This window comes from Motacilla alba, chromosome 3 (genome assembly GCF_015832195.1).
Source record: "Motacilla alba alba isolate MOTALB_02 chromosome 3, Motacilla_alba_V1.0_pri, whole genome shotgun sequence".
NCBI lineage: Eukaryota > Metazoa > Chordata > Aves > Passeriformes > Motacillidae > Motacilla > Motacilla alba.
In genome coordinates, this window is record NC_052018.1 from 105,463,792 (window position 1) to 105,491,477 (window position 27,686).

General features: G+C 37.4%; 1 protein-coding gene across 11 annotated transcripts in view; it reads left to right on the forward strand.

Moving 5' to 3' along the window:
• The window catches only part of CDC42BPA (CDC42 binding protein kinase alpha), a 182,526-nt gene that overhangs the window by 31,066 nt on the left and 123,774 nt on the right, over nt 1–27,686 (forward strand). The window lies entirely within an intron of this gene.

Below are 27,686 nucleotides of genomic sequence, written 5' to 3' on the forward strand. Positions count from 1 at the left end.
TAGGCTTAGCATTGAGTGTAAGCCTGTTGGTGGTATGGGATGCAGCAATGCAAAGAATTAGTAAATCACTAGTGTGGAGGATGCATAGTAAACGTTTAGTATGTTAGTAAGGAATTTATTATATTTCTTGTTAATGAGAAAGCAACTTGCTTTCTTCAGAGAAATGGAATCTGTTCTGTTGAAAGCATGGCTTCAGCTGATTTACCAGCATCAACTAAGGCTTCAGGCTTTTAATTTCCAGAAAAAAAACATTTTCTGTTTATATTACCTTAAGGAGTAGAGTGTGTGAGATTACGTGGAATCAAGCATGGTTCCAATATTAAGCAATGTTTAGTGGTGTTAATGTTTTGATATTTTTTAAACCTTTTTTGGTTTTTTTTCCGGTTTTTCCAAATTAAGTGTCTTGGAATGTAAGCAGTGAAAATCAACTAGGTGAAGGACATGTTCATGTTGGAAACATTCTTTCTAACTGCTGTAAATCTGTGGGTAGTGCAGGAAAGTAGTACCTAATTATGCAACACACAGCTCTTAATGAAATCACATGACTAAACCCCTGCAGAATCTGTAGGTTGTACTTATTTTAATTCCTTGAATTCAATTATTCATCTAATTCTATATAAATATAGGTATACTCTGTTCATACATATATGTATGTGTGTGGGTGTATATATAGACACATATATACACACAGATATATATATATATGTGTGTGTGTGTGTGTATTTGTATATTAAAAAGCCATCTCCATGCTTTAGTACTTGATCTTGGCTAAAATTTTAAGACACACTTCCACAGATTTCTGGTACCATCCAAAAATGTTTGAAACTCTTAGTTCCCAGCAAGAATTTTAAGATTTTTCTCTGCTCACTACATGGAAAAATCCAGTCATTCTCTCTGTGATTTATTCCTGGATATGTTGTGCATGTTAGATTTTTTAAATTTTACTGTTATGTTTTGATGTCTGATATAAAGGCCACTGGAAAAGCTTCAGAAAGCTTTTAAGATCAGACTGTTACTGAACTCAGAGTAATATTTTGTGGAAAAATCTGTTATCATCAGGTAAAACTGTAGTGTTCCAGGTGCTTATATTATTTTGTTTACTACCTTTTCCCATACCTATAAAAATAATCGATCAAGCACTTCAACTGTGAAGTCAGTTCCTTGTTGGTATACAGCATCAATATTGTAATATATACATATTTTAATGCCTGAATTCTAGAAATGAAAACATGAACTAGATATATAGTAGAAAAGCAGATGAATATTAAAGAAGGTCTTACACAGATGCACATGCTTGACAAAAATGATATCAAGTTATTTTAATACCAGTATAAAATGGAATTTGTATTTTTTTGTTCAACACTGTGCATCAAGTAAGATGAACAAGCTGTCAGAGGGAAGGGGAAAGTGTTACAGAGAAATATACCTGTAGTGTAGACATAATTTTTTCTTACTGAGAACTGCTGAGAAAGTTTTCATTTAAAATAAGTGTCACTGCCTGAAATAATATATTGATATAAATATCTACACTGCTTAGAATGTGTTACTTTAGAATATTTTAAACTGAATTTATGGCCATTTAAACTTTTAAGGTATAGGATTCTTCATGGCATTTTTCTCTACCAAGTTATCATAGATGTTAACTACTCTGAAGGTTAAAAGAGCAGTATTCATGAACTGTTGGCAAATCTACCTAATGATCCCTTCTTTTGTCTCAAGTATTCAAGTCTGTTTGAAATAACACTATTTTGAGGCTTTGCAACTGCCAAATGTTTGAACATTTTTCTTTCCATAAAAATAATTCTCTTCCAAGTCATTGTATAGGGAGATACTCAGGAAACCAAACCTCTTTCCTCAAGAAATATTTGGTTTTGTTTACTTGTATCAGTCTGTTATGCAAATAAATGTGTTATCACACAGACTTGGTACTTGGTTTTGCTCTAATGCAACTTGTCAGCTCTCCTTAAGAGATGTCCTGGTCTAAGATGAGATGGGTTTGATGTTTGCAAAGGAAGGGAAGGATTGCCTTTTGTTGTTTGCAGAGTCATCAGTTGAATCAGAGTTTAAAATACAAGGTGAAGGTGGTTGGAGGTTGTACATTTTTTGTTTCCTGGAAGAAGCTGTAGGCTGCAGCACTTAGTAGTAATGTGATGGCTACCCAGCACCTCTGAAAAGATAATGTTGTACTATTTCACTCCTTGATTCTGCCAGTGCAACTGCATTTATGTGTGGGTTCCTGTTAAAGTAGCTGATAGCTACCAGGTCAGTCATCCTGCTGGCTCAGCAGGGAGGTCATTTGTCCCACTGGCATTGTTGAGGAACAAAATTTAAAGCTCAGAACAGCCTGGGGAGAGTGGCAAGAGGCAGGCAAACATTTCTCTTCTGGGTCTTGCATTGCGCTGCCATTCTGGCAGTGCCTGAGCCAGGGAATGGTTCCTTTGTGTTTCATAGCCTTGTGCCATTTTTATTAGCATTTTTCCTCCCCTACCTTGTTTCTCTGCTTTGTAGGAAAGGTACTGCATTTTGGAAAACTATTAACTCATCATTCTTGCACTTTGGCCTTTTATTTGACATTAATATTGTTTTGTACTGTATTAGTGTTACTTAATTTGTGCTTTATCTACGAAAAATTCAGTTGTTTGCAGATACTGGGGCTGTTTAGTTATGTGATACATAGTAATTGCAAGGGAGCACTGTTTAGGTAAAACATGACTTTCTGAGGCTTATATCAAATTTTATTTAAAGTTGTGAGGCCGCCTTTGATATGTGACTAAGAACATATAGGATTTTTTTTAAAAGTAAAATCTCCAGACTTCTGCTATAGCTATAAAATCTTCAGCACTATGTGAACTTTTGTAGCCCATTCAGTGATAACTGGATTTCATAATCAGACACATGTTTGGAACATGGATATGTACTTTACACTGGCTGAAAAATGAGTGCACTGAGCATGCACTACTGACAAGATGATCTGGTTCCTGATCTTCATTTCTTTCTTATCAAGACCATACAGTACTGATGTTAGTTAAGTTTCTAAAGTGAGCAGTTTTTGTGACCATTAGGTGTCCTTGTTGAAGAAGTGAGGATCTATTTCACTGTTGATCCAATGGCTGGTGTTTGGAGCCTTTGAAGAGTAATGCCCATTATGGTCTGCAGGAGCTGCGTTCATCTCTAATTTTAACACCAGCTGACCATTTCCTAAAAGACTGCAGCTGTTATTTACTCAGAGCTGTGTAGCTAATTTGATTTTTTTTTTTTGTCTGCTGCTGAGCTAATGAATCATTTTTGCTTCTTACTGGGTGCTATACGTACATAAATTATCATTTCAAATGTTACATTACTTGAGGCCTTTTAAAGGGGTGTGTTGCTGAGGTACTAATTATAATTGAAATGAGATACCAAATGTAATGTGCTTAATGCTGATTTCCTTAGTAATAATCACATTTTGTCTCAGTTTGTTAAAATCAGATTTGTAAACCAAGCAAATGGTCTGGCCACTGTGCGCAGCTCGTATTGAAGGTCATTTAGGCATCCTAACAGCAACATTGAGAGTTGTGTTACAGAGCAGATTGCAGTAGGAGAGGTTTCAGCTTGGGAATCAACTATATCCTGAATTATGGGATTCTGTACCAGTGATCTTCTAAGGTGGCTGCAGCAGTTCTCACGTAGAGTTTTACTAGTCCTGTAAAAGTGATACTGACGGATCAGTGCAAAGCTGAATCTCCTGAGCTGGATTCCCGGTGTTGTGCAGCTTTTATTTGTTCACAGATCCTCATTAGCATAGACGCTAACGAAGCTAATCAGTATTCAAAGAGGAAATTGTAAAGGAAAGTGGATACTAGAGACAAAGAAAGCATGGGATATTTTGATTAATACAGTTGATGTTTTAACTGGGATTGAGCATTAATGGCAGCATATATGTGGAAAGGATGTACTTCTGAACATACTTATTTCAAATGTTCTTGGCTTGTTTTAATTTTTAGGACACAAATGTTGTATGTAGTAGTTTATTGCAATACAATTATAGTATTTGTCTGGTATCAGTTACTGTGGATAGGCTGTAGACAGTTTAAACAATGTTTGTGGCTTCATTATTTTGGTTTCCTGACCTGTTTGCTTTTTGTTTGGGTTTTTTTGTTTTGATTCTGAGCACTTCAGAAAGGTAGTTGGGGAATGTCTGTTATCAACTTGGGAGACACTGCACGAAATACTTAGGCTGTTGTCAGGAGTGGCATTGTTTTTCTGCTATGCTGCAGTTGTTATCAATATGCATTAACAAAACATTGTGAGGTTAAAGTATTGAATACGTGTAGGGGAAAGTTGTGGTGTTTTGCAAAGCCATGCATTTGAACAGGGCATTGCATTTAAAGAATATTAAAGTAATGAGAGTAAATTGAATGTCTCGTTAGAGTTTCCGAAAAGACTTATTTATAGGGATAATAGAGTATTTGGTCTCCTTTAGTAGTAACTTTCTACCTTTTGGACTTACAAAGAACTTCTACTGGAGCTGTGGACTTTAGTACAGAACACTCTCAGTTTGTGATATTCATGAGTTTCTTTCCGTTAGTCCTGAACTTTCCCAGTGCCCACAGTCCAGGGGCCAAAGAGTAGTGCCTTAGAGGACTTGTCTGGCCAGCTGATGGAAGCAAGAAAGGAAGAGAATTTGTGTATCTTTTTTCTCCTTCAAGAATTTTTGTTTATGACTAAAAAATAAATCGAAGAGTGTTTGTGAGAGCAACCCCCATCTCTGTTTGTGAGTACTCAGAGCAGTCTGAATAGGAGTAAAGTGCTAAGGATTGAATTTTCGTCCTCTATTTTGACTCAACTGTAATTACTCTGTATTTGGAAATATTTTTCACATACTGCTGTTGCTTAGCTTGAGGTCTTGGCTCAAGTATTCTCTTGTATTTTCATAGACAGGGATAACATTCTTATGAGTACTCTGGAGCATGTGTGACTGGAAATTTTTTATTTGTGTATTTGTAAATCCTTTGACAGAAGGCTAGCGAACATAGAAGTTACAACATTTTTGAAGTTTGAAGAAATATTCCCCACTGAACCCCAAATTTAACCCAACTGCTTTGTGTGTATATTCTCTGATAGCAGCTCATCTTCTGCATGCTTAGCACCAGCTTGGCATAGTCAAATGGAATATGTGTATCTTGATTATAGAATCTGATTGCAGGACTTTGAGTGGCAGAAAGATCCTCTCATGCTCATTGGGTGGTCAGGACAACTACAGCTTTGTGGTTTCTTTGCTGTTCGTGTTTTTTTTTATGTTAATTCATTTGCTAGTCCTTAATTAAAGTGGTAACTACTTAAGCACTTTCTTGGGAGGGTAGGAAGTACATTTAACAAGCCCGGTACCCAGCAGTGGATGAATGTACCTGATCAGTCTGTAGGTTTTGTTCACATGAGTAAGTATCCCAGAGGAAAGTTGTGCCAGGAAATATTCCGCCTTCCAGCTGTAATTGAATGGGCTTGAACAACAAGCTGAGACAGCTGGGTCCTGTTTTGGTCTTGATTTGCAGGGACCCAAGGGATTGGGAGAGTGGGAAAGAAATCCTGTGCCAGTTGAGTGAGTTCAAATGAGGAAAAGAGAGCTTTGCTCCCTCGACTGCTCTGCATTTCAACTATTAATACAGCAATAAAGCCTATTCAAAAAGAGTTCTGTGTTCTTTGTGTTTTTTTGAAAGAAGGCTTGTGTGCTTAGCTATTGTGTCTTTTTTGAAATTTAATGTCTTATCACATGAGGCAGAATTTTCCAGGTCAACCACCCAACTTTAATCATGAGATCTTGTAGAGTGCAGGAAGGAAGCTGAGAAGTCCTCACAATAACCAAGGAATAACATCCTATTGGAAGTGTTCTTTCATGGGGTCATTCATATTAAATTAAGAAACCCCAGGAAACAAGTAGTTAAAGCAACTTTTTGAGCAGTTTAAGTCCTTGATGTATCTGTATTTAAAATTAGTTTTCTGTGGTCTTGATGTATAACAGGAGCTTTCCCATATTTCTTTTAAATGTTGCTCAGTTTTGAACATGTACTTCTGATCACTATAGGAAGGTCAGGTTGCTTTTTTCAGAGAGAACACTAAATCAAATTTTTGTAGTTTACATTTCAAACATGAACTGTTAGTTAAACTTTTTATTTGCCTAAGGTTGACCTGTTGTTGACAACAGTAAACAGCTCTTTCTCCTGACTGAACCAGGCTGTTTTAACAAATGGATGTTTAAATTAGTTTGTTCAAATCTAGCTAATATGACTGTCAAATGAAAATAGTGTGAGGGTAGAGGTGGGACAAAATGAAGCTATATTTGCATAGTGATTAGTTGTGTATATTAAGTAGGAGTGAGAAGTATGAGAAGTATGCAGAGATGTATGGAGGACCTGCCTAGTTTTGGAAAAGGCTACAGAGATGGAACAGACCATAGAATCTTAGAATAGTTTGGGTTGTAAGGGACCTTAAAGATCACCTTATTCCAAAGCCCTGGCATGGAAACTGCCTTTGACTAGACCAGGTTGCTCAGAGCCCCGTCCATCCTGTGTCAGGAGAAAACAGGGTGCTGCAATATAAAGCAGAGGGTCCTGTGGTACCAGATTGATCCTAGCAGAGCATCTTCACTAATGTTAGTGGGGGAGTGTTATTGTAAGCTCTGTGCTGTGGTGGCTTGGTGACTTCTGCTGCTGCATTCTGTGAGTGTTACTGCATCTTTGTGTGCAGTGTGCTCAGACCCTGAGTTTACACACACAGACCTAGAAAGCTAAATTCTCTTTTATTTATGTGCTGACTTGAATACCTGGTGTACACAGACAGCTGAATGTAGACTATCAGGTTGAATTTCTAGCAGCTCCTGGCTTTTCTTACATGATTGTGTGCCTTCGTGGCTACGGCTGGTCTGATGCTGTAGGTCAGAAATCCAAATACAGAGGGCTCTGGTTTGTACACTGCTGTAGTGATTTCATGGAAGGTCTCCTCAAATTTACGTGGGGCATAAATAGATGTTCTGGCTCATCAATATAGCACTATATTAGTAGCCAGCTGATTTTGGTGCTTTTCATTAAATAGTAACTTTATTTCTTTACCAAGCCTGATGGTGTCTCCATCTGTATCAGTGATGTGTTCTCTTTTGGTTATTTGAGTGTGTAGAGTTCTGAACAACTCTCCCATAATTAGTTGTGTTCCTGCAAGCATGAGTTGTAAGCTACCTCAGACACAAAATAACTTCTTAGCTAAAGAGTGTTTTTCAGTTGTTGTCTTGTGCAATGCTTAATAATCTCAGAAATTATTATTTTGTGTGGGTATTGTTACTGTTACAAGGTGTGGATTTGTTGTCATTAACTTCCCTTAGGTGAAAAGAGGTTAGTCCAGAGAAGTGTAGAGTATGCAACATTTCTTTCAAATAAAATTTCACTTGATGGCAGCTAATTTATAAAAGGAAGTTAAAAAAAAGAAGAAAATGGGGGGGGGGGGGGGGGGTAGTATGAACTTCTTCCGAAGAGATGTGAAATTCTGTCATCTTTATTTAGGAGTGACACCGGGCATAAAATCTGATGGTATTTTTGCTTCCTCCAGATCAAGTATATTATTTGTATTATATTAAAGTTTTTCCTAGGACAGAACATCAGAATTTAATAGACAGAAAAAGCTACAGTTTCTCACATTCCCATAGAAGAATGGTTAACTCCTTAGTGGAAGTTTTTTTCTTATTCTTTTTCTGGACCCAAGTTTTGGAGCATTGCTTGCAGGCAGTACTGGGAAAAGATGGTATAGATTATGTCTAAGTGTTCTTTTAGGTGCAATCTCACTGTTGTCAAGTTTGGTTTGAAACTTTGAAGGAGGAAGGGGAAGCTACTGCTGTGAAAGCAAATTTTTTCAGAGCATTTTACATTGGAGGTGACACTTGCTTTATTTCATCCTTTGTAGCAGAGGAGCTCCATAGTGTCAAGGTTGTAGCTGGGGAGAGCACCCTGGGAGAAATTTTATTGAGGTAGAAAGGTCTACAGCATGTGAATTTGGGTATTTTAGTTATATATTTGTTTGAGATTAGAGAGGGTTAATTAAAAAGGGCAATTGAAAATACAGTGCTTCATCTTCACTTTTTGCTAACTTTTATTTGTAACCAGTACTAAAAGCATTTATATTCCTCTAGTGTACTAACAGGAGTGCTAGGACTTTATTTATATTTGTACATAACTTTGCGTATTGTATCTCTTTGTGACAACATAAAATAAAAGAAAAAGGATATATAATTCTCTTTTATGTCTTTAATGGTTAAATTGATACTTGATTATTTCTTTTGATTCTGTCTTGAATCAAAATCAGTTATGGATTAAAACATGTAAAAAAATTAATCAAGATTTAAGTAAATAAAATCCTAATTGATAGATTGACTATCGTGAATGTTTGGTAATATGCTAAGAGAGCCATAAAACATAGTTAGTATAGTTTCATTTGAGACTGATTTTAGACTAGTGGCTTTTAAAATGCTTATCATTGGAGTAAATGGTGATGTGACAAGAAGCTATTTTTAATTATTTGTGTTGTGAAGAAGATACTGCTATTTCAGAAGTTGAGCTGGAAGCAAGGAAATGGCTATCACCTTTGCAAACATAAGAGAATTTGAAGGCTGTGTTTACTGTGTGTGCACGCAAGGATATAAATAGCAGCAGCAGCCCGGTGTGGGGCTGGAGGGCAGGAGAGCAGGGCAGTCACAGATTTGCCACTTTGGTTGCTATCCAGCCTAATTATGTTTGCTGTCAGGTCCTTTTGCACTTCCAAATAGAAAAGAAGGTGATTTTGAAAAGGAGAGATTATCAGAAGCCACTGCCTAAAAGAGAAGAAGGTGGCAAGCAAATGAAGAAATTGAATCTTTTTTCAGATGGCTTTCCTGTTTCCTCTGGAAGGAAATGTGGCCAATCATGTCAATAACAGTCCCTATTACTATTGATTAAATAATAGCTGGATTGTTTCTATGGTGTCTTTAGCTATTTGGCTTTGAAAAATAGAGTGAAATGTTCTTGTCTCGTGGATGAAAGGACATGTTTTAGGACAATTTAAGAAGAAATCCCATTTTTTACATAACTAACAAGACTTCATGCATCTTGTCAGAGATGGATCATTTTTTTGCAACAGGAAAGTTTTTTACTTCCCATCCATTGTATCTTTTTGTTTTATCTTGTGATTTTGTGCCAATAAATAATTCAATACTCTTGATTTCTGGAAAATCTAACTACATTGTTACTCAACACACATATATAAAATGTCTCCCCCAAATGAGGCAGAAATACTTAAGATATTCCTTACAATACAGATTTGCTGTTTGGTATCATGAGGTCATTTTAGAATGCAAAACATCCAGATTTTTTTCTCTTAAAATTGCTCTGTTATCCATTTACTTAAATGTTTTTAACCATCCACGCATTCCAATATTTTATATTCATAAGTCAAAATGTGATCTTGAAATGACAGTTCAAAATTTGTGTACAGGCTGTGCTTAACGACGTGCATGGGTTCTGTTGAGAATATCAGGTGAGAACTGAATGTTGGCTGCCGCCCTGCTCTCAGCTTCTGAAAAATTCAGGCCTGTTATCTTGACAACAAATTTATGTGTATGTGTATATATGGCACTTGAAGTATTTCTCTAATGAAATTGGCCAAGAAATAATTCTTTTCCCCTTGTGCAAAAGTTGATAAATGGCTGTTTGCAGTTTTGAGTAAGCACAAAATGTTTGTTTCTTGGTTCAGTGAGAGGAATTACTATTCATGGGGCAAAAAATTGTTTTCTCTGTCACGTGTACTTCGGGACTTGTGGGATGGGGGGCAAAGCAAGACTTCTTTTCTTGGACGCACAGAAGCAGGATTCAGGGGAGATTTTTATCTACTGCCCATATTAGATAAGGAAAGAATTGGGGAAAACAAATCACCATATAATCTTCATAACTCCAGTAAGTCATGGTGATGCTTCCTTCTCTCTCCCCAGCTTTAGGTAGTGGGAAAAAATGCAGATCATGCAGATTGTATGTGGAAATGCTCTCAAAGGCATCCTGGTGACATCAGTCAGGAGTGCTTCCTTAAATCTCTTTTGCATTTTATCAAAGCTGCAGTGACCACAGTGTTTCAAAGAGGGAAGCTGGAGTTTAGTTCCATAAAATAAAACAAAAAAAAAACCAACCCTGAAACAACAAAAGACCCAAAACAAAACAAACCCAGAAGACATCTTATGGTCTTTGAGAAGAAACTGTGCATAAGGATGTGTTCACAGTGTTCCTAACATCATGTACTTTTTCTTTGAGTGCAGATAATTAATACAGTATATCAGACTTCAGGTATGAGGAAGGTGGTGCTTTTTCCTTTGATGTACTTTTGTGTACTTTGATGGCTTTTATGTACACAGCTTCATAGATTATAGCCATTACATAGAGGGATATTTTCTTTTTGTACACTAAGTTTTTTTAGGTTAATTTACTACTTAGTATTCTCTAATGTACTGGTCAGTTTTTGGAATGATATAAAACTTACTGCTAGTAATTAGGAAATTCTTGCATGTGATGTCTGGACAATTATATTTACATTTTCTTTAAATCTGTAATCTTTGGTATTTAAATCTGTCATATTTTTAGAAATAGTTCATAATCTTTCAAGGAAATATCTGACTTACAGACTCATTTTAAATCTAAAAAAGATAATACTAAGGAGATACTTAAATTATTTCTTTCAGATCCAGTAAGCTTGTTTGCAGTTGTACAGACATTCAAACTTGGCAATGTCCATTATTGTTTTCCAGCCCAAAGGATGTAGTCTGAGTTCTTTGTCTTATATTCTTCTAAAAGTTGGACACAGCATAAGGGCCTCAACTTTGGATTTCCTGATAAATAATTTTATACATCTAATAAAATGTACAGTTTTGTTTGATGCTGGTCAGCATAATGGTGTTATAATGCTCTTTTGTGTCCCCTTTAACATACCTCCTTAGGTTCTCCACTCATGCTGTGTTCCTTGACCACCACATGCTCTTGCAGCACGTCAGGTCCTCTAGGAACAGATACAAGTCACTAGTCGTGACATTGAACTGTAGTTGTGGTGTCCAGAAAAAATACAGCATGTTTCATTACAAGAAGAGTTGCCTTGTACCTCCATTTCCTGCTTCCTTCAGAATTTGGTTGAGAACATGGGGTCTTGGTTGTTAGATGTCATCCTCTTGTCTTCGTTACCTTCTGCTTACGTTTCCAACTTCCAGCTAAACCTACATCTAAAGAAACCCTGCAAAATCTTAAAATCTGATATATTTGTTTCAGTTCATCTCTGCTGTAGCTCTGCAGCAGGTGAGGCAAATTTCCCACCTGGTGTGGAAACACAGGGATGGAGTCTGCTGAAGAGAACAAGCAGTTGTAACACTGGGCACAGAAGAATTTGTTCTTGTTTTGCCAGCACATCAGGGCTGCTGTTGTCTGCTGGGTTTGGGGCCAGGTGTTGAAATACATTGGTTGGGTGTTGGTTTTCTTTGATTTCTTCTGATGGTGCTCTCATATCTGCAGAGGCTGGGCCACAGGAATTTCGATGTGTCTGTGATAAACTTACATTTCCTTCACTCCACAGACCACAGCACAGGCTGAGGGGCTGAAATCTATTCAGAGTGCTTCAAAATTGCCTTCACTGTCTTGGGTTCAGCTGGGGTCTTAAAAAGCAGAGGACTTCCTTGACTGCTGCCCTCATCCTTAGGTCTGCTGAAACAACTCTTGTTTTGTTGTGGGTTTTTTTAAATTTCCTTATTGCTTTTCTAGCAGAGGATTCTGTAACATGTATAAATATCTTCATCTGGCTATGTAATTGTACAGCTTCATAGGAATTGAGGTGCTTCTATGAGAGAAAGGAGCTTTTTGGAAGAAGGCTTTAGAGTTTTTTTCTTATTTAAAAAAAATCTATATGCTGTTGAAAGAATCTCAAATGCCACAATTTCATGGTCCTTGCAGCCAAGCGTGCCCTTAAATTTCACATTCTCCACTAGCCCCTTCGTCTTGGTGAGAAAAAGGTCTTGGTTGTTGGCTGGGGTTAAGCCACAACAGCATTAATAGCACTTCTTGGCTCCTCTGTCACTTGGAGAAGGAAGTTATCAGCTCATTCCAGCATCCTCCTGGATTCCTTAAGCTCTGCTGTGTTGTCTGTCCAACAGATATCAGGGTGCTTTCAAGCTATTCCCTTCATCTTCCATAGAAAACAGATGGTGCCACTTAAGAAAGCATCTAAATTACAGTATTTTTTTACTCCCTTTGTGCTCCTTTTTGTTGAGATCTGTTTGGAGGTAAGGAATTGCTCTAAGGGCTTTGGTGTTACCTACTTGCATGCCCTTCCTGTGGAAATTTTCATTTAGTGGAATATATATATTTGTGTGAAATGTATTTATTTATGTACGTATATATGCGTACACACACTCATTTACATACATATATATATGTATATGTATTTGTAAAAATAAAAGCTTTTTGATAGCTCATTTAACACAGACTGTTCCCTATTATCTATGGAGAGGCATGGAAAGGGGATAGATGGAGGAGCAGGCTTGGTTGTAACTCCTTCACTTACCTGTATCATAATTTCCTTGTCACTGTTCCTTCCTCTTGAGTGCAGGAGCCTGTTTGCCTACTGGGATTCAGCTCACTGTAAGGAAATTTCATCCCACTCCCGGTTCTTCACTGTTGGAAGTTAGTAGGTTTACTTTCAGCTGGAGAGTGTACATTCTTTAGTCTCTTGGTGATTACACTGCTAATTTCAGTAACCTGTTGACATCCTGCATTGGCAGTCGTCTGTCAGGCTTGAATTCTGCCACTGTGCTTTCAGGCAGCAGGACAGATATATTCAGGAGGAGGGTTTGGGTGTGGAATTTTGATTTTACAGAAACGAAAAGTCCTTTTTTTTTGGTTCATTTTAGATCTTCTGGAGCTGTGCTCATCCTCTGTGTGTTCCTGACTAGAATATGTAATGAGTCAGAAATTACTTTCCTTACTTCCTCAAGCCCTTGAGAGTAAATTTCAGTAGGCCTTGCTGACTGAATTGTATCTAATGCATTTTCTTGTTTATTTAATCTTTTTGTTAGCATCATCAGAGATATGTGGGATTTGGTTTAGCCCAAAAAACTGAAATGCCTTTATCTGCAGCAATGTCACTCAGATCAGGCACATTGGTTAGTGCATTGTGTTCCCACCTGCTCTGCCCTCATTTCAGACACCAAGTACTTGTCAGTCCAGTAACTTTTTTCAAATATTGAATTCACATTTGTTCTAAAATGTACTTAAATAATTTTCACTGGGGAAAACACTGCAGCAGGAGCAGCTCTTATCTTAACAGATGGAGCCCGGGCAAGTTGTACTGCCAGCTGGTAAGAGTGAGGAGAAGCTAAAGCAAGTGTTGTCTGTTTCAATGACTAGCAGCCCAAGCTACTGACAGTCACAGTTTCTCCATCTCAAAGCTGGATTCTTGAGATCCAGAAGAATTTTAAGGAAAAGGTATCATTTATCCTGAGGTTTGTAAAGAGCTTCTTTAACACAGTGTAAATGAAAAGTTAATCTCTGCAGGTTTTATATTTACTGTGATTTTATTGGTGCTGCCATCTTTGAGTATGAATTAAATCAAGGGCTAGTATTGGATAAAAACAAATGCATTTTCTCTTCTTTCTCACACAGAAGTAGTTGATTTAAATTAGCTGTTGTGTTGAGCCAGAGATCCTGTTGACATTTGAAGTAGTACTGAGAGGTTCATTATTTGAAATTTATAAAGGAGCAAGCAGTAAGATTTATTTCTGCAGTGAATATTGATCCTTTGTGGATTAACAGGTTGAGGGGAAGCACTGTACCATGGCTGATGCAGAAAACACAGGGAGGGGACAAAAATCCCGGCTTGGGAAAACTCATAATGACTAGAACAGGGCAGTACCTGACTCCAGTCGAAGGAACTTCTGCAAGGCTTTTAGAAGTCCTCTGAGAAAACTTGATTTTGGATGATTACAACTTTGTTGTAATTTAGGTGAGTAAGTTGATGTTTGATGAAAAAGAATGAGAGATGTACTTGGAAATACGTGGAATACTTGGAAACTATAGGAAAGTAATTTCATTTTAAATTTAGCTACAGGTAACTTTACAGAAACAAGACATGAAGGAGTAGTAGTTGTTAACATAGACAACTAAACTCACTGTAATATGTGATCTTTTTATATATGAAGTTCAAATTAGGTTATCATCGGAAAGTGAGACCTTTGTAGTGAAATGTATATAAAAACCTGTTTTATTAAACAGGAAACAGTCATAATTAAAAGCAAGAAAACTAATGTATTGAATGTTTCTTAGGATATATCATGTTAAGATGCTCCTTGTTGTCGTAGTTTCGTCTATCCCACTGTGTAAATTAAGTAAATATTGAAATGAACAAAAAAAAAAGACAAGTGAGGAGGTTGAGGGTGTTGTGTATTCATAACTCCCTTCTTAGGGACTTGGACATCTTTCTAGTATACAAAGGAATACTTGATTCTCATTCTCTGAAGTGTCTTTTCCTTTCTTTTGTAATGAGCCCTTGTGTACGCAAGTAAATTTCACAACTCTAATACTTTCGTGTCTGAAGTTGGCAGTTTGCACGGGAGTTCACAGTTAGGAGGTCACAGGTGTCTGGTTGATTTCAGTAGAAGTTAAATGTTTGCATTCTTCTGAGGATTTGGGCCCAAGACATGTTGAAAACCCACTGCAGTCATTTCTAAAATTAATGTGTATTAAATAATTCTCCTATTTCCAGAAATACTCTGTGGATGTCGGGTTTCTAGAAAAAGATTTCTCAGCTTTATAGAGTGATATCTCACTTTCCTGTGAATCATCTTTTCTATATATGTATGTCAGAGGAAACAGTAAATCAGAGAAGTTGTGACCCTTGGAGTTGCTCAAACGTTATGCAAAGTATTTGTGTATTTATCTGTTTGCTAAAAGATGTGGAGGGAATACTCAGTATTCATGCAGTTTTACCTGCTGGTTCCACTAAGAGTCTGGGCACAGCCTCTTGCTTTAAAAAACCCCAGAAAATAGGAAAAGAACAAGCCCTCAGAAGTAATTCTATGAGCAGAAGTGAGTGATAAAACTTGATTTTTTTTTTTTTTTTTTTTGTTAATGGTGCCTTGTGCTTGGCTGGAGTCCCTGAGTTAAAGGTTTTGTCACAAGTACAGCGCCTGAGTGGGCAGATGTCTGCTCCCACCCCTGTGGCTGTTCCCAGGGTGTTCCCTTGGGATTAGGGAATAAGGGGCGGGGGGGGGGTGTGTGTGCTGTTTTAGGCTGTGTGCATTTAGGAGTCTCTCCTGCCCCCCAACTACCTTTGCAGAACATGCAGAAAGGTGAATTATCTCTGAAACATCTTCCACTGACTCACATCTGATTCAAGTCAGGTGTGACTTGGATCAGTTGTGACCTGGATGCAGACACATGTGCTGTGACTGCAGGAGTGATGCTTCTTTCCAATCTGTGTCACCTTCCTGGCAGCAAGTCTTGTATATTTATGTGTAGCAGATTTTGTTGGTGGTGATGATGCTTAGACAAAAATTATTAATTTAATTATAAACCTACATCTGGCTGAGGGTGGTTGTAAATCTAGAGGATGAAACCCAAATGTTTCTGAGTATCACCTCTGTAACAGGTCTTTGTAAGGATTGCATTCTGCCCTTCTGCTTTGTTTGCTTTTTATAGACTGTGTACACAATGCCTATTGTAAACACCAGCCTTCCATTTGCTGCTGGATATAAAATTTTTAATTTATATGCCATCATGATTTGAAAAATAACAAGAAAATAATCCCAAAATACCTTATTGTATGAAAGAGTCCTTTCCATTTCAGCAGCTAGATAAGCAGCCCATTTCCTCTGAATGAATGTTGCTAGAGCAGTTTACAGTAGTTACCATATCCGGACTGAATTCAGGTTTTCCAGGTCTGTGTTTTTTACTCTACAGATGGTTTTTGAATGCATTTTCAGATAAACTGGGAATATTCAAACAATCAGTTGCATGTTACATTTTTGTAATAAATAGAGAAAGATTTGGGTGGAAAGAAATATTAGTGTAGAGTAGAAAGTTTGCCATGTATAGGAAGGAATGAAAAGGCATCAATTGTGGATGAGTTCAGTCAGAGTTGTTAGGGGCAAATGCATTTGGAATTCTTGCATATATTTCATTTGAATGATCATTTTCCACTTATGTTTGACATTAGTTTCAGAAATCAGTTTTATTTACTCAGATATAACGAGAGAATTTCAAAAAGAGCAACATAATTTTTTTTTATGAGAATGTTGTAAAATCAGGCTAAAACTAATACAAATGTTTTTTGTTAAGTTCTGAGTAAATACAGACTAACAATCTAAAAATAGGTGTTAATGAGGGCAGGAGTTGGCACACTTGACTAAGGATTTGAGATCAGAAAAAAACCCCAGTGTTTAGACTGTGGGAAGGGAAATGTTGCACATCTCGTGTTCTTTGTAATAGGTAGGGAGTTCACTGGTTCACTGGGTTATAATGCAAATAATCTAGTTTTGACCTGAGACTAGACCCAATTGCCAAAAAAGGTTTAAAAGTACTGGTTTCGTATGGAAAGGTATTAAAAATTCACAGAATTTGGAGAAAGTTTTGACCATCTTTCACATTGTTGTTAATCTTTCACTACTTTAACATGTTGCTCGTCTAGAGGAAGAGGTGTCGTGAGCAGGTGTTTGAACTGAGGATTCTTGCTGAAAAGGGAAAGATGATGGAATAATTAGTGAAAGGGGTTTTGGCATATCATGTGGAACATAAATTATCCATACCAAGAAGAAACATTTGTTTCCTTACATTTTACTGTGAACTGCTTCTTAACTTGCTCCTTTGTGCTCTGTGGAACAAGATATTTGTAAAAATGAGAGCTATGCCTTCACATCCTTTTTCATATTCACATACTTTTTTCATAGATCAAGCCTTTTATAAACTAATCTCAGAGTGAAGAGTAATGAATTTCTAGCATTCATTTTTTTATGACTTAATTATGATTGATATTTGCAAAATGTCTTATTCCAGGAATCCATTTTTGGTGGAGTGCAGTTTCCATTTGAGTATTTTTTTGAAGTAAATTGGTAATTTAAAAAAATTATAAGCACTAACTAAAATTTTTGAATGCTGCCTTCTTCTGAAGTGGGGTTGATTTATTGAAGTAACCAAGTGACTCTCTCCTTAAAACTGCTGCTGTTTTTAGAAATTAAAAATTTGTGTTCTGCACTCTTCTGAAAATGTATCCAACTTCCGTATTATCCCATTACTTATCTCAAACTTGTTTGTGTGTGCTGTGTCTTGCCATGATTTTTCCTTTTAAGTTTCTAGTAAACGAGACTTATGAGATAAAACTTGGGTAAAAGCATTCAAAGAATTTTCAGAACTCAGTGGATGTTTTATGTGTTTAGGATCGCAACTTGCAAAGCATTTCTTCTCCAGTATATCAGATTCATAGAAGACCATCTTTCCTGTGTGTATTTAGGGGAAAAAAGCTTACAAAATTTTGAAAATATATCTAGAATTTGAAGATGAAGAATAGTTTGTGTTGAGCTTAATTGTTCTTTTTTGGTTAGTTTATAGTTTGAAGTTGAACTGATCAGTCATTTACAGAAAGATTAATTAATTAATTAATTAGTTAATTTCACTTGTGGCTGCCTCTTTTGATCTTAAGTTGATAAATAAAACCAAATAATTGCATCTTCTTACAAAATTACTCGAAGATGACTCTTCATTCATCCTCAGCCTTGCAAATATGTGCATGTAAGAGTTCCTGGAATTGAGGTCTCTCTTATTTGTGACGTGTCATTGACAGGGATACTGAAATAAATGATGTGCTCAGTAGCACAAAAGTCAGTTCAGGTGCAATGTTAGTGAATCCCTTCACTTGATTCATTAGGAATTCTAAAGGGACAATTTGAAACCATATGTCCTGAAAGGTTGTTTTGAAAACATTTTATGTGTAGGTAATATAAGCATTAAAGGTGCCTAAAACCAGAACCAAGATACTTATTAAAAAATAAGTGCAGGTTTCTCTATTGTTTCATAAATAATTAAATCCATCCTCTGGGTACCAGAATTATTATTTCCTGCAACCTTGGTGTTACAAAGAAGGTGTGGATCAAAGCAATCTCTTGACACCTGCATGTATGCCCATAGACAAATGTGGTTTATGTAGGAACTTCCTGCCTACAGAAAATATTCATTATAGGTTGGTTACAGGTGTTGGGAAACGTATTGGTCTTCTTCAAAATGAAGATTCTCTTGAAAGTTCTCTTTATGTTAATGGGGATGGTTTGCAGTAGCAACAGGTTTTAGTGATTCAGCAGCACTGAGGATAAATATTAATATTACCATGAGGTGAAGTGCGGTCAAAATAAAAATATCTTAATCAGCACTATTTTGCAGTGATCACTTAATCAGGAAGAAAGTGGAGATGATTGTAGCTGGGAAATGGAGTGCCGGATCTGGTGCACAGTTAGGTACTTTAGCTTTATGATATGGTTTTTATTCTCAAGTGGGCCAAATCAAGTTTAATGCGGGCAATTTACATCCTAATGGTACCGAACTTTCAAATGATTAATTATTTTTTTAATTTTAATTGCATTAGTTTTAAGGTAACTCTGGAAGAGCGGTGAAGTTCTGGATCTTTGGAGATCTTTAAGGAGTGTGGTTTCTTTAATAAAGGGCTGTTGTTAACATCATAACTCCCTGAAATGTCACAAAACCAAGAACAGTTCTTGAAACATTACTTAATTTTGAATTCTTGAAACATGACTGAATTTTGAATTACAGTTGTTTTATCCTTGTGTCAATGCAAAAGAACCAGACAATAATGTACCTGTTCAATTGGATTGAAGCACAAGGAGCAAGCAAATGAGTAAGTTTGCAGTCATGACAGCACAGATAGTACAGGGTGATGGCATTTTAAATGGTGTGAGGTATGGGTGGACGTGGGGCTTAAGCTGTCCAGGTGGAACAATTTCTGTTGACATAGGGAAAGTGTTTCTTCTTCTTTTTTTGTGACTGGGAACTTGAAATTTCAATAAAAAGCAGTTGTGGAGACGAATCTTACTTCAATCTAGGCAAAATTCCTTCTCACAAGTTCCTACTCAGTGTAGTTTTTGATATTTCCATTTGACATACATTATATTGAAGTTGGTTTTGTTTTTCTGAATTTTAACTTTATTTTAATATTTGAAATTCAGTTTAATGTCATGAATGCAGGACTTCATACAACATTTTCATTTCAAATATTGTCTATAATGGCTAAAATAGGAGTGTATTTGTGTGCATTTGTACAAGTTCTCCAGCTCTGCTTGGGGCTTTAGTGCTGTGTTGCATTGCAAATACAAACAAGTGGCAGTGAAACCTGGAGAAAATGAAGTGCTTTATGAGCAGGTTTGTGCCCTGCTCTTCAAGAGGAAAGAGGGTTTATTGGTACATACTCATGTTCATCCTGTGGGCACCTGCCAGTGGTGTCCTGAAGAGGAATTCGCCTGCTCTTTTGGGTTTGGCTGCATTACTGTCCTCCTTCTGAGGCCCCTGCAGCTTGGTGGGAAGTGTCTGCAGGGATGTGCAGAGAATTTGGGGGGGAAAGTACCATAGTGGAGGAGTGGGAGACAGGACTCAAATAATTTGTATGCTGTGTGAGACTTGACAGGTGTGCATTTTGACAAGTTCTAAGTGTAAGTGTTGGCTAAGAATATATGGCTACACAGATGAGTCATTTTAGAGAAGGAAAGTTTGTGGAGAGTTTGCTCACTCCCCTTCTCACAAGGATTAGAGCATAATCAAACTATTTATCTAATTAAAAAATATTAAAAGGGCTTTAAGTTTTACAGAGCTTTTACAGCTTTTTTTTCTCCTCAAAAGCAAAAATTTGTTATGTTAGTTGCTCATGTAAGATGCAATGAGACTCTCAGTGTCTGCAAAAGAATATTAAATGCCTGACCTCAATATATTTGCTTTATATAGATATTTTCTTTTAATTAAAATTCTGAGGTGAAAGAGAGGCAAGAGAAGGGAGTGTAAGGCAGCATCCCTTTAAAATCCTTCTTTCTGTAGCTTCAGAAATGGAGACTTCTGCAATGCTGTGAAATACCTGGGAAGCTGAGCAGGGGACTCAGTGGACTAAAGTTGCTGGCTTTCTTCTAGAAATAAAACGTTTCTATGTTTCTACAGCATGCATCAGAATTTCTAGAAAGGGTTCATTTCTATATTTTAATTGAGAGGATTATTTGAATTATAAATCAAATACATATTGAACAATTCTTCTATGAGAGGTGCAAAAACAACTGCAGAAAAAAGGAAATTATGAAATAATTGATACCTCCACAACTGCTTTGAGAGAGTACATACTTCAGACCTTAGTTGTGGTTACAACAGTAGCTGGTATTCAGGGTAGAGTGCTGTTACTTGACATATTCTTCCTCCCCATTTCTTTTCTTTTTTTTCCCCCCTCCCTCACTGAAGAGTGGTTGCATGCTCTGTTTATTGTGCAATGTTTGATTTTTTTTCCCTCTGATATTCATCAACACACGGTGTTCCACAAACAGCTCTTTTTCCAGAGTCTAGTCAGACTAGAAGCTGTTATATCTGCCTTACATAAGAAAAAGTTATGCTTTGAAGAACTAAGAATTCTCCTTAAAGTATTCATTTTTGATGCCGGATTTATTTTGATTTTTCAGATAATTTAATAATTCTAAACACAGGTCTGATTGATTTTACTTACAGCTGAAATGTCCAGCATTTTTTGGCAGTCAGATACCAGCATACTGGGTTATTTGTCAGACACTGGGGAATGTGAAGTTTAAGCTTGACTGCTGGAAGTGTGATTTGAATTGATTTGTTTCCAGCTCTGGGACAGCATGAGGGATGGAGTTGAAGCAGCATTCTGCTTATTAAAGTGTAAGGCCACCTTCTTCCTTCTTCTTTGTTTTAGCCTTTCAGGGTTTTTAAATGTCACAAAACTTTTTTCCTGTCTGCACTTGATTTGCTCTCTGAGCATTTCTACCCTCTTTAATAGGTGGAACAGGAGTCTTGTAGCACAACCAGCTAAGTCTTGCTCTAGAATTCCAACCCACAGCAGGATGAATTCAAGTTCAATATTTCACTTTGCTGCTAGTATAATAATATTTAAACATAGGGTGGTTTACTAAAATTCTTGAGATGAGAGAGAATGGTAATATAAAAAAAATAATGGCTATATCTTGATGTGGTATGGAAGTGTTGTCCAGATCTGCAGTGGGTGTTTTGTGAACACGCGGATTATTTTTCGTTTGAGTCTGGGGAAGGAAAAACCAGAACTACTCCAGTATGTTTGGGAAAGGTATTTTATTTTTCTCCCTGATTTTAAAGTTCCCGTTGAAGAATATTTTGTGGTAGCTGTAGCCAGAGTTGTCTGGATGGTCTCTACTTGACCTTGATGCAAACACAGTAGGATCCAGAGTATTGTGTCTGCCTATACCATAGAACAGGAATTTGTGGACATGCTTCTCATTCCTGGAAAATGCCAGATTCTTAACTTGTACTCAGAGATGCTGGCACTTAACTGTTCAAAAGGGAAAACATGTCAAAAATGTTCTGAGGGAGTAAAAACTGAATCTTAACTGTTAAAACTGAGAAGGGTATTTGTGGCTTTTGTTTTTTACATTGTCTTGACTAATGTTCTGTGGTTCAGCTGCTATCGCTGTTGACTACAGTGCTTCACCCCGATTTCCTCCAGAGAGTTGGCAGAAACTGCAACAAAGCCTTCTTGGCTATTCTGCCAACCTGAGGTGGGTGGAGAGGAAAGATTTCTTTTCCATCTCCTCTCAAATTATGCTTTAAGCAGCTCTGCCTTTCTGATTGTCAATTACTTCCCCTTTGTTTGGAGAAAGACTGGTTTTTTTGGGGGTGGTTTTCTCTCACACCTCCTTTCTGGAGTTTTTTTTGAAAGCTCTGGCTATGGTCTGTCTTAACTCAAAAATGCTATTTACACATTTCGTAATCTCAGCTGATAGAAGCCAGTGGAAAATAAATACTTTAGGTTTGGATCAAGCCTGTAAAGTAGAAACACTTGTGAAGCTCCTTTCAGGAATTTAGCCAAAATTTCAAAACTGCAGAATACTTTTAAAAAACAGAGCTGTCAATTTATTCTTCTGCTGTGGGTTTGTGGTGGGGTTTTTTGTTGGGGTGGTTGAGTTTAGTGTTTTGTTGTTTTTGTTGTTTTTTTCCCAAAGACAGCACTAAGAAGAATTAGAGAGCTTTCTGGTATTGAGTTAAATGACAATCTCTTAGATTGTGTTTTTTCTCATTTGCATGGGGAAGCTCTGTGTGTATTTTAATAAATACTTTTAGGTAGTGAAGCAAAAAGGTTTCTGTCTTGAAATGGCAAGTGACTAGTTTCCCGTGATGGTTGTTTTCTTTCCCAATCTATTTCCTTCAGAATGAACTTTCACCGTTGTTGTTGACAATTCTGGTGCATACAGTTTTTAATTTCTATGCCTTTGGCTTGACATGGCATTTTACATTGCACAGTGCACTGGGCAGAAGGCTGGGTTTGCTGTGGGATGCCTGATCACTAAGGAAGCATGTTTTGTAATTTGGGAAGTAAGATACGGGTATCTTACTGCAACCTGTCAGTCAAGGGTACAGTCTTCAGTCTTAGCAGAGTTAGCCAGCTTGTTTATCCAAAAGTAAATGCAGCCTCAGCGAGACACCAAGAGGAATTCCTGAGTGCTGTCTTGTTATGTTATGTTTTCTGTTTAAATCGGTTGTGGAGACATATTCCCAGTTGATGCCCCAGGTCTGCTGCACTATCTTTAACAGTCAACATGATCTTCATCTCACTTGGGTTCAATTTCAAGCCACGCCTGCAGCACCCCTGGTTCCCTTCAGTGCTGGGCTGGGGAGGGGAAGTGTCACCCTGATTTTTTAAGACTTTGCCAAGCCTTCTGATGTTTGCATTCTTGTAACAAACTTTCTCACACACAATTCTGTAAATAACTTATGTTTTGCATTCTTTCATGGAGGAGGAGAGAATTGATGGACTCTTAGTCTGTCCAGTGTCATTGGAGAGGTGGCACTGTCACACTCCAATCCACTTTTGAGAAACTATAAATGTTAGAGTCAGAAAATAAAGGTCCCTCTTTTTTGTTCACCATGAGAGCAGCAGTGTCCGTGTCATCATTTTGTGTCGTATTGCGACAGGGAAGGGGCACTGGCAAGTGAGGGAAAAACAGAAACCCCCCCAGCAGGTTAGCCTGGGAAAATCTGAATTCCAGGGCTAGCCCTGTCCAAACTCTGCAGACAGAAACTTGGAGCTGGAGGGAGAGTGAGCAAGGCAGGAGCATGAGACTAACTTTGCTAATAAAGCATCCAAAACAGCTGTTTTATTATTTTAATGTCATTTGGTATAATCCTAATACGAAACTGCATTGGGCTATCAACCGTGTCACTGCCATCCCTGTGTCAGCTCTTTGCAAAGTGTGGACTTTTATCTCCAAGAGTTTAAAACATGACCCCCTTATTATTAAATAGGCTGTAAGTAATGCTAATAACTGCTTCCCCATGGTAAATATGATAAACAGGCTGTTGAAGCTCAGTGTCACTACTGCAGAACCCATTGTTTTGCCTCTCTTCTGCTGGATGCTTGTTGTAATTATAATAAAATCCTGCCTTTCCAGGGCCAGGGGGTAGAACATATGTTCCTCTGCATGCCTGGCTTGGCAGCTAGACTCCTCCTGAGTGTTTTTCTATGTGTTTAACATGTTACTTCTGATGGAGTTCTGGTTAAATTTCAATCAGAAAAAAATCTAAATTTCTAATAGTTGTAGTATTCTTCTTTTACTGAATTTTACTGTTTGTATGCATTGTAGGCATAAATGTGAATGGCTGGAGCATGAAATGTAGGGAAAGACCCATAGAAATGTAAATAAATTGAAAGAATGGTCATGGCAGGTTCACCTTGTTTGAAAATGCAGCTTAGCTTCCTGCATCAGTACATTGGTTGCCCTGAGGGTGAATTGGGAGATTGTTTTTCCTTGTCCTGTGTAATTGATTGAATAAGTGGAAGGAATCTTGCCAAGAGGGTGGTGGCACAGTTTTCCCAGGCAGGGCGAGATGGGAAGTTCTGGCCAGGTGGAGTGGCCAAGTGTTTTCACAGAACAGACTTTATAGGTCAAGTCTTATCTCTCCATCTCCTCCATGGAGATTGATAACATAGAGTATTTTTCACAGCAGCCTCCACCATGAGCATTGTGTGTGACTTGTCAATGTGTGGCTATAGAGAACATGCTGGAAAGTTTTATATAATGAGCTTCCAGCTCTTGTGAGTTGAAAACCAGCAGGAGGTTGAAAACCAGCAGCCAGGCTGCCCACACTTAGCCCTCGTTTGGAGGAGGAAGAGTTCTCTTTGGCACAGCAAACTGCTGCTCCCTAATCTGTATCACACATGGCTAGCAACTTTGAAAAGGGATGTGTGTGTGTGGAAAAAATCATCTATGCCCCTGTGTGTTTCTGTAGGCTGAATGAAGCACCAAAGGAAATGCCCACACTGCCTCTCAAAAATCTGCAGAGAAAGTGTGTCACTCTCATATCAACCATGAAAGAAACCACAGCTCTTGTGGAAAAGGAGGGTGTTTTGTGTTAACTTTGTGCTGATTCTGTCTGGGGAGATGGGGGTGTAAATGGGGGCTGTGTTCCTGCAAATCTGCTTTTCAGGGACCCCTTGGAGCTCACTGCTTGGAAAAGCATTCCCTGGCCTGACTATTTGCTCTCTCTATAAGGCTTGTAGGACAGTGCAGACTGGTTGCCAAAGGTCTGCCTGTTAACCTCCTAGTCTGGAAAGCTGCGTGGATGAAACGCTGTCTGGAGAGAGCCTTCCAAGACCCCAGGCCAGGCCAAGTTTTCTATACTTAACATTGCTGTTGCCACAAGAGCAGCAGATGTTTGCACAGTAGACAAACAATGCTGATGATAAAGCAAATTGACCTTTTTTGGAACAAGCTATTTGGAGCACATTCCTAGGGCAATTTTTTTTTTTCCCTTTCCCTTTTTTTTTTTTTTTCTTCTTCTTTTTTTCTTTTTTTTTTTTTTCTTTCTTTTTTTTTTTTTTTCCTGGGGCTCTAACTTTCTTCCAAGAGCTGCTTGGCTCTACATTGACATCTCTGCTAGAGGTGATAAAAAAGTTACAGAGGAGGGAGGTTTTACAAACTTTTCCACTAATGCTGATACCACAAATCATTTAACCTACTCCAAACCTATTTTTGTCGTCTTTATTTGACTGAAGTAGTTATAGTGATGTTTATTTTTCCAGAATCCCTATGGGAACCCTGGAAGATTTCAGAACGTAATAATTAAAGAATGACAGGCCTTTCCTTGCAATATAAAGTGAGGAAGAGCTTTGTGGTTTAAACAGCTATGCTGTTGCTTGTTAGCAAGAAATTTTGCCTTGTACTCTAGCCAGGCCTATAATGGTCAAAAATGTTGCAGTTGAGAACTACATGTTTGTTTTCAATCAGTTGTTTTTCAAGTTAAAAGGCTCTAATGGCTTGTTTTAATTTATTCAGTAGTATTAATATTTGTATTCAGTCACTTAGTGTAGCACAGCTCAGGCTGTCCAAGTTAGGTAGTACATTTTCCTATCACTTTTTCTACTGCAAGACCTTTCTTTTAAGGAATAAAACACTCTTGAAAGCTTGGGAAATCTCTGTGAACTTGAGTGATATACTTCTGTTTAAATTGCGTTTTAGCAGTATTTAAAATGTAATATTAAACCTGTATTTTAATTTTGTAATTCAGTATTTTGAATCAAGTTATTATAGATGTAAAGAAAAGTAGCACTACAGTGAAAATCTCAGTGTTATATGGCCGCATCTTTACTATTTGAACCTAATGCTGGGTTTTTCTAATCATAAGCTGATGTTCCTCTAGTTGGAACAGATGTAATTCCTGGGAGAGAATTGATTCCCTGGTATCTGAGAAATTTCAGAAAAAACAGACGAGGTTCAGACTTTGGAACCACTGAGATTTTTAAAGGGTTTTATCTATTGTACCACGAATGTTGGTAGAGCTATGCTGTAAACATAAGTCCCTGCATTTTTGTGTCATTATTGTGCAGATGTGGTTTAGAAAGCTACTTTGACTACGATGAAGACGTTTTGTGGGGGATTTTAGGTATCAAAACTACAGGTAGCTTGTGTCTTGACTCAGTTTATGAGGTTACTTTGCTGAACAGAAGGTAATATGCTTCTGGACAAGGATGCTGTAGTGCCTTGCAGGGCTGCATGATTAATATTAAAGTTCTAAACTGAATTACAGGGTTTTAGCAGGATTATTTCATAACATTAGAAAGAGAAAATTCTGAATTCTAGGAGAACCCAAATTTGGTTTCTTACACGTGTCTAGGTCTATTTGACTTTGTTCTTACTTAGGGTCATTTGCTTTTGGAGCTTTTGAAAACAGTTCCCCACTTCTGTTTAGAGATGTTATTCTGAACAAATTGTTCTGCAGTATGATGCCTGTCACAACTCTGTAGGGAGAGAAGTGGACATAGATGGGCCTCTGTACCCTGAAAGCATAAGCTAGCAAGGTTTTATGGGCCTTGTAAAACGGTGACTTTACAAGGTGCCTTTTTGGGGTCTTGTGATTCAGCAGTTTGATTGTCAGTGCCTTGTCTGTTACAAAAATACTGTCGCCTTCTCATAGATGTGAAACTGGGTAAAGTATGTCAAGTTGCTTGTTTGGATCATTGAGCTAGACTGCCTTTGAGTCAGAAATTGAATTTGAGTTTTGGAGACCCATCCGAATCCTGATGATACAACCTTCTTGTATGAACCCTATATACTGAAGTATCTGGTTTAGTAATAGAATTTCATGTGTGTAAAGTACTTGAACATGCCTTTAGAACAATAGTTTTATAAAGAACTCCTTTTCTTGCTAAATTACTTCAAGTTTTAATTTTTAAAAGGTTTTTTTACCGAGGGTTGTGCTATGTGTGTTTTGATGTAGAGTTATCAGTAGCTTGGATGTTTTGCATGCATGCAGAGAGGATGTATTAATGAACCAGGGATGGTTAATTGTAGTGCTAAATGGGGCTAAAAAAGAGGAATTGTGCTCCTGAGACTGTTTTACTGCAAACAATGCTGGGGTTTTACCTGTCTGGAATGCAATACATTATTTTGCTTACTACTTTCAAATATATTTTAAAAGAGGGGGAAAAGAAGAAGGAAATGAAGCTTAACTTGAAAATGCATTCAGTTTTTTCACTGAATGTGTTAATAATGTCTTGAGTGCAACTGTTCCTCCTTCCAAAACCAAGAATTGACTATGAAGTGTTCCCTTGAAGAAGTATTTTTCAAAAAACTTTGCATAATACATTGTGTAGGCCAATATTGCCCTTCCACTTACCATTTACCACCATTTTAATTTCTCATTGAATACAGTATTGTGTGACTGATTGGCAAATAAATTAATATTGTCCAAAGTGAGCTCACTTTATTAGACTTGCTTTTGCAACCGGAGTTACATAGTACAGATGCAGTGGCTGTCTGTGAACTCAAAAGTCTGTGGAAAAATACAGTCAGCTTGGCTCCAATTATTTAAAATTAAAAGAAGGAAAAAGCAAGTTTACTTTGTAAACCTGTTTCTCACAGCAGTTTTGACTTA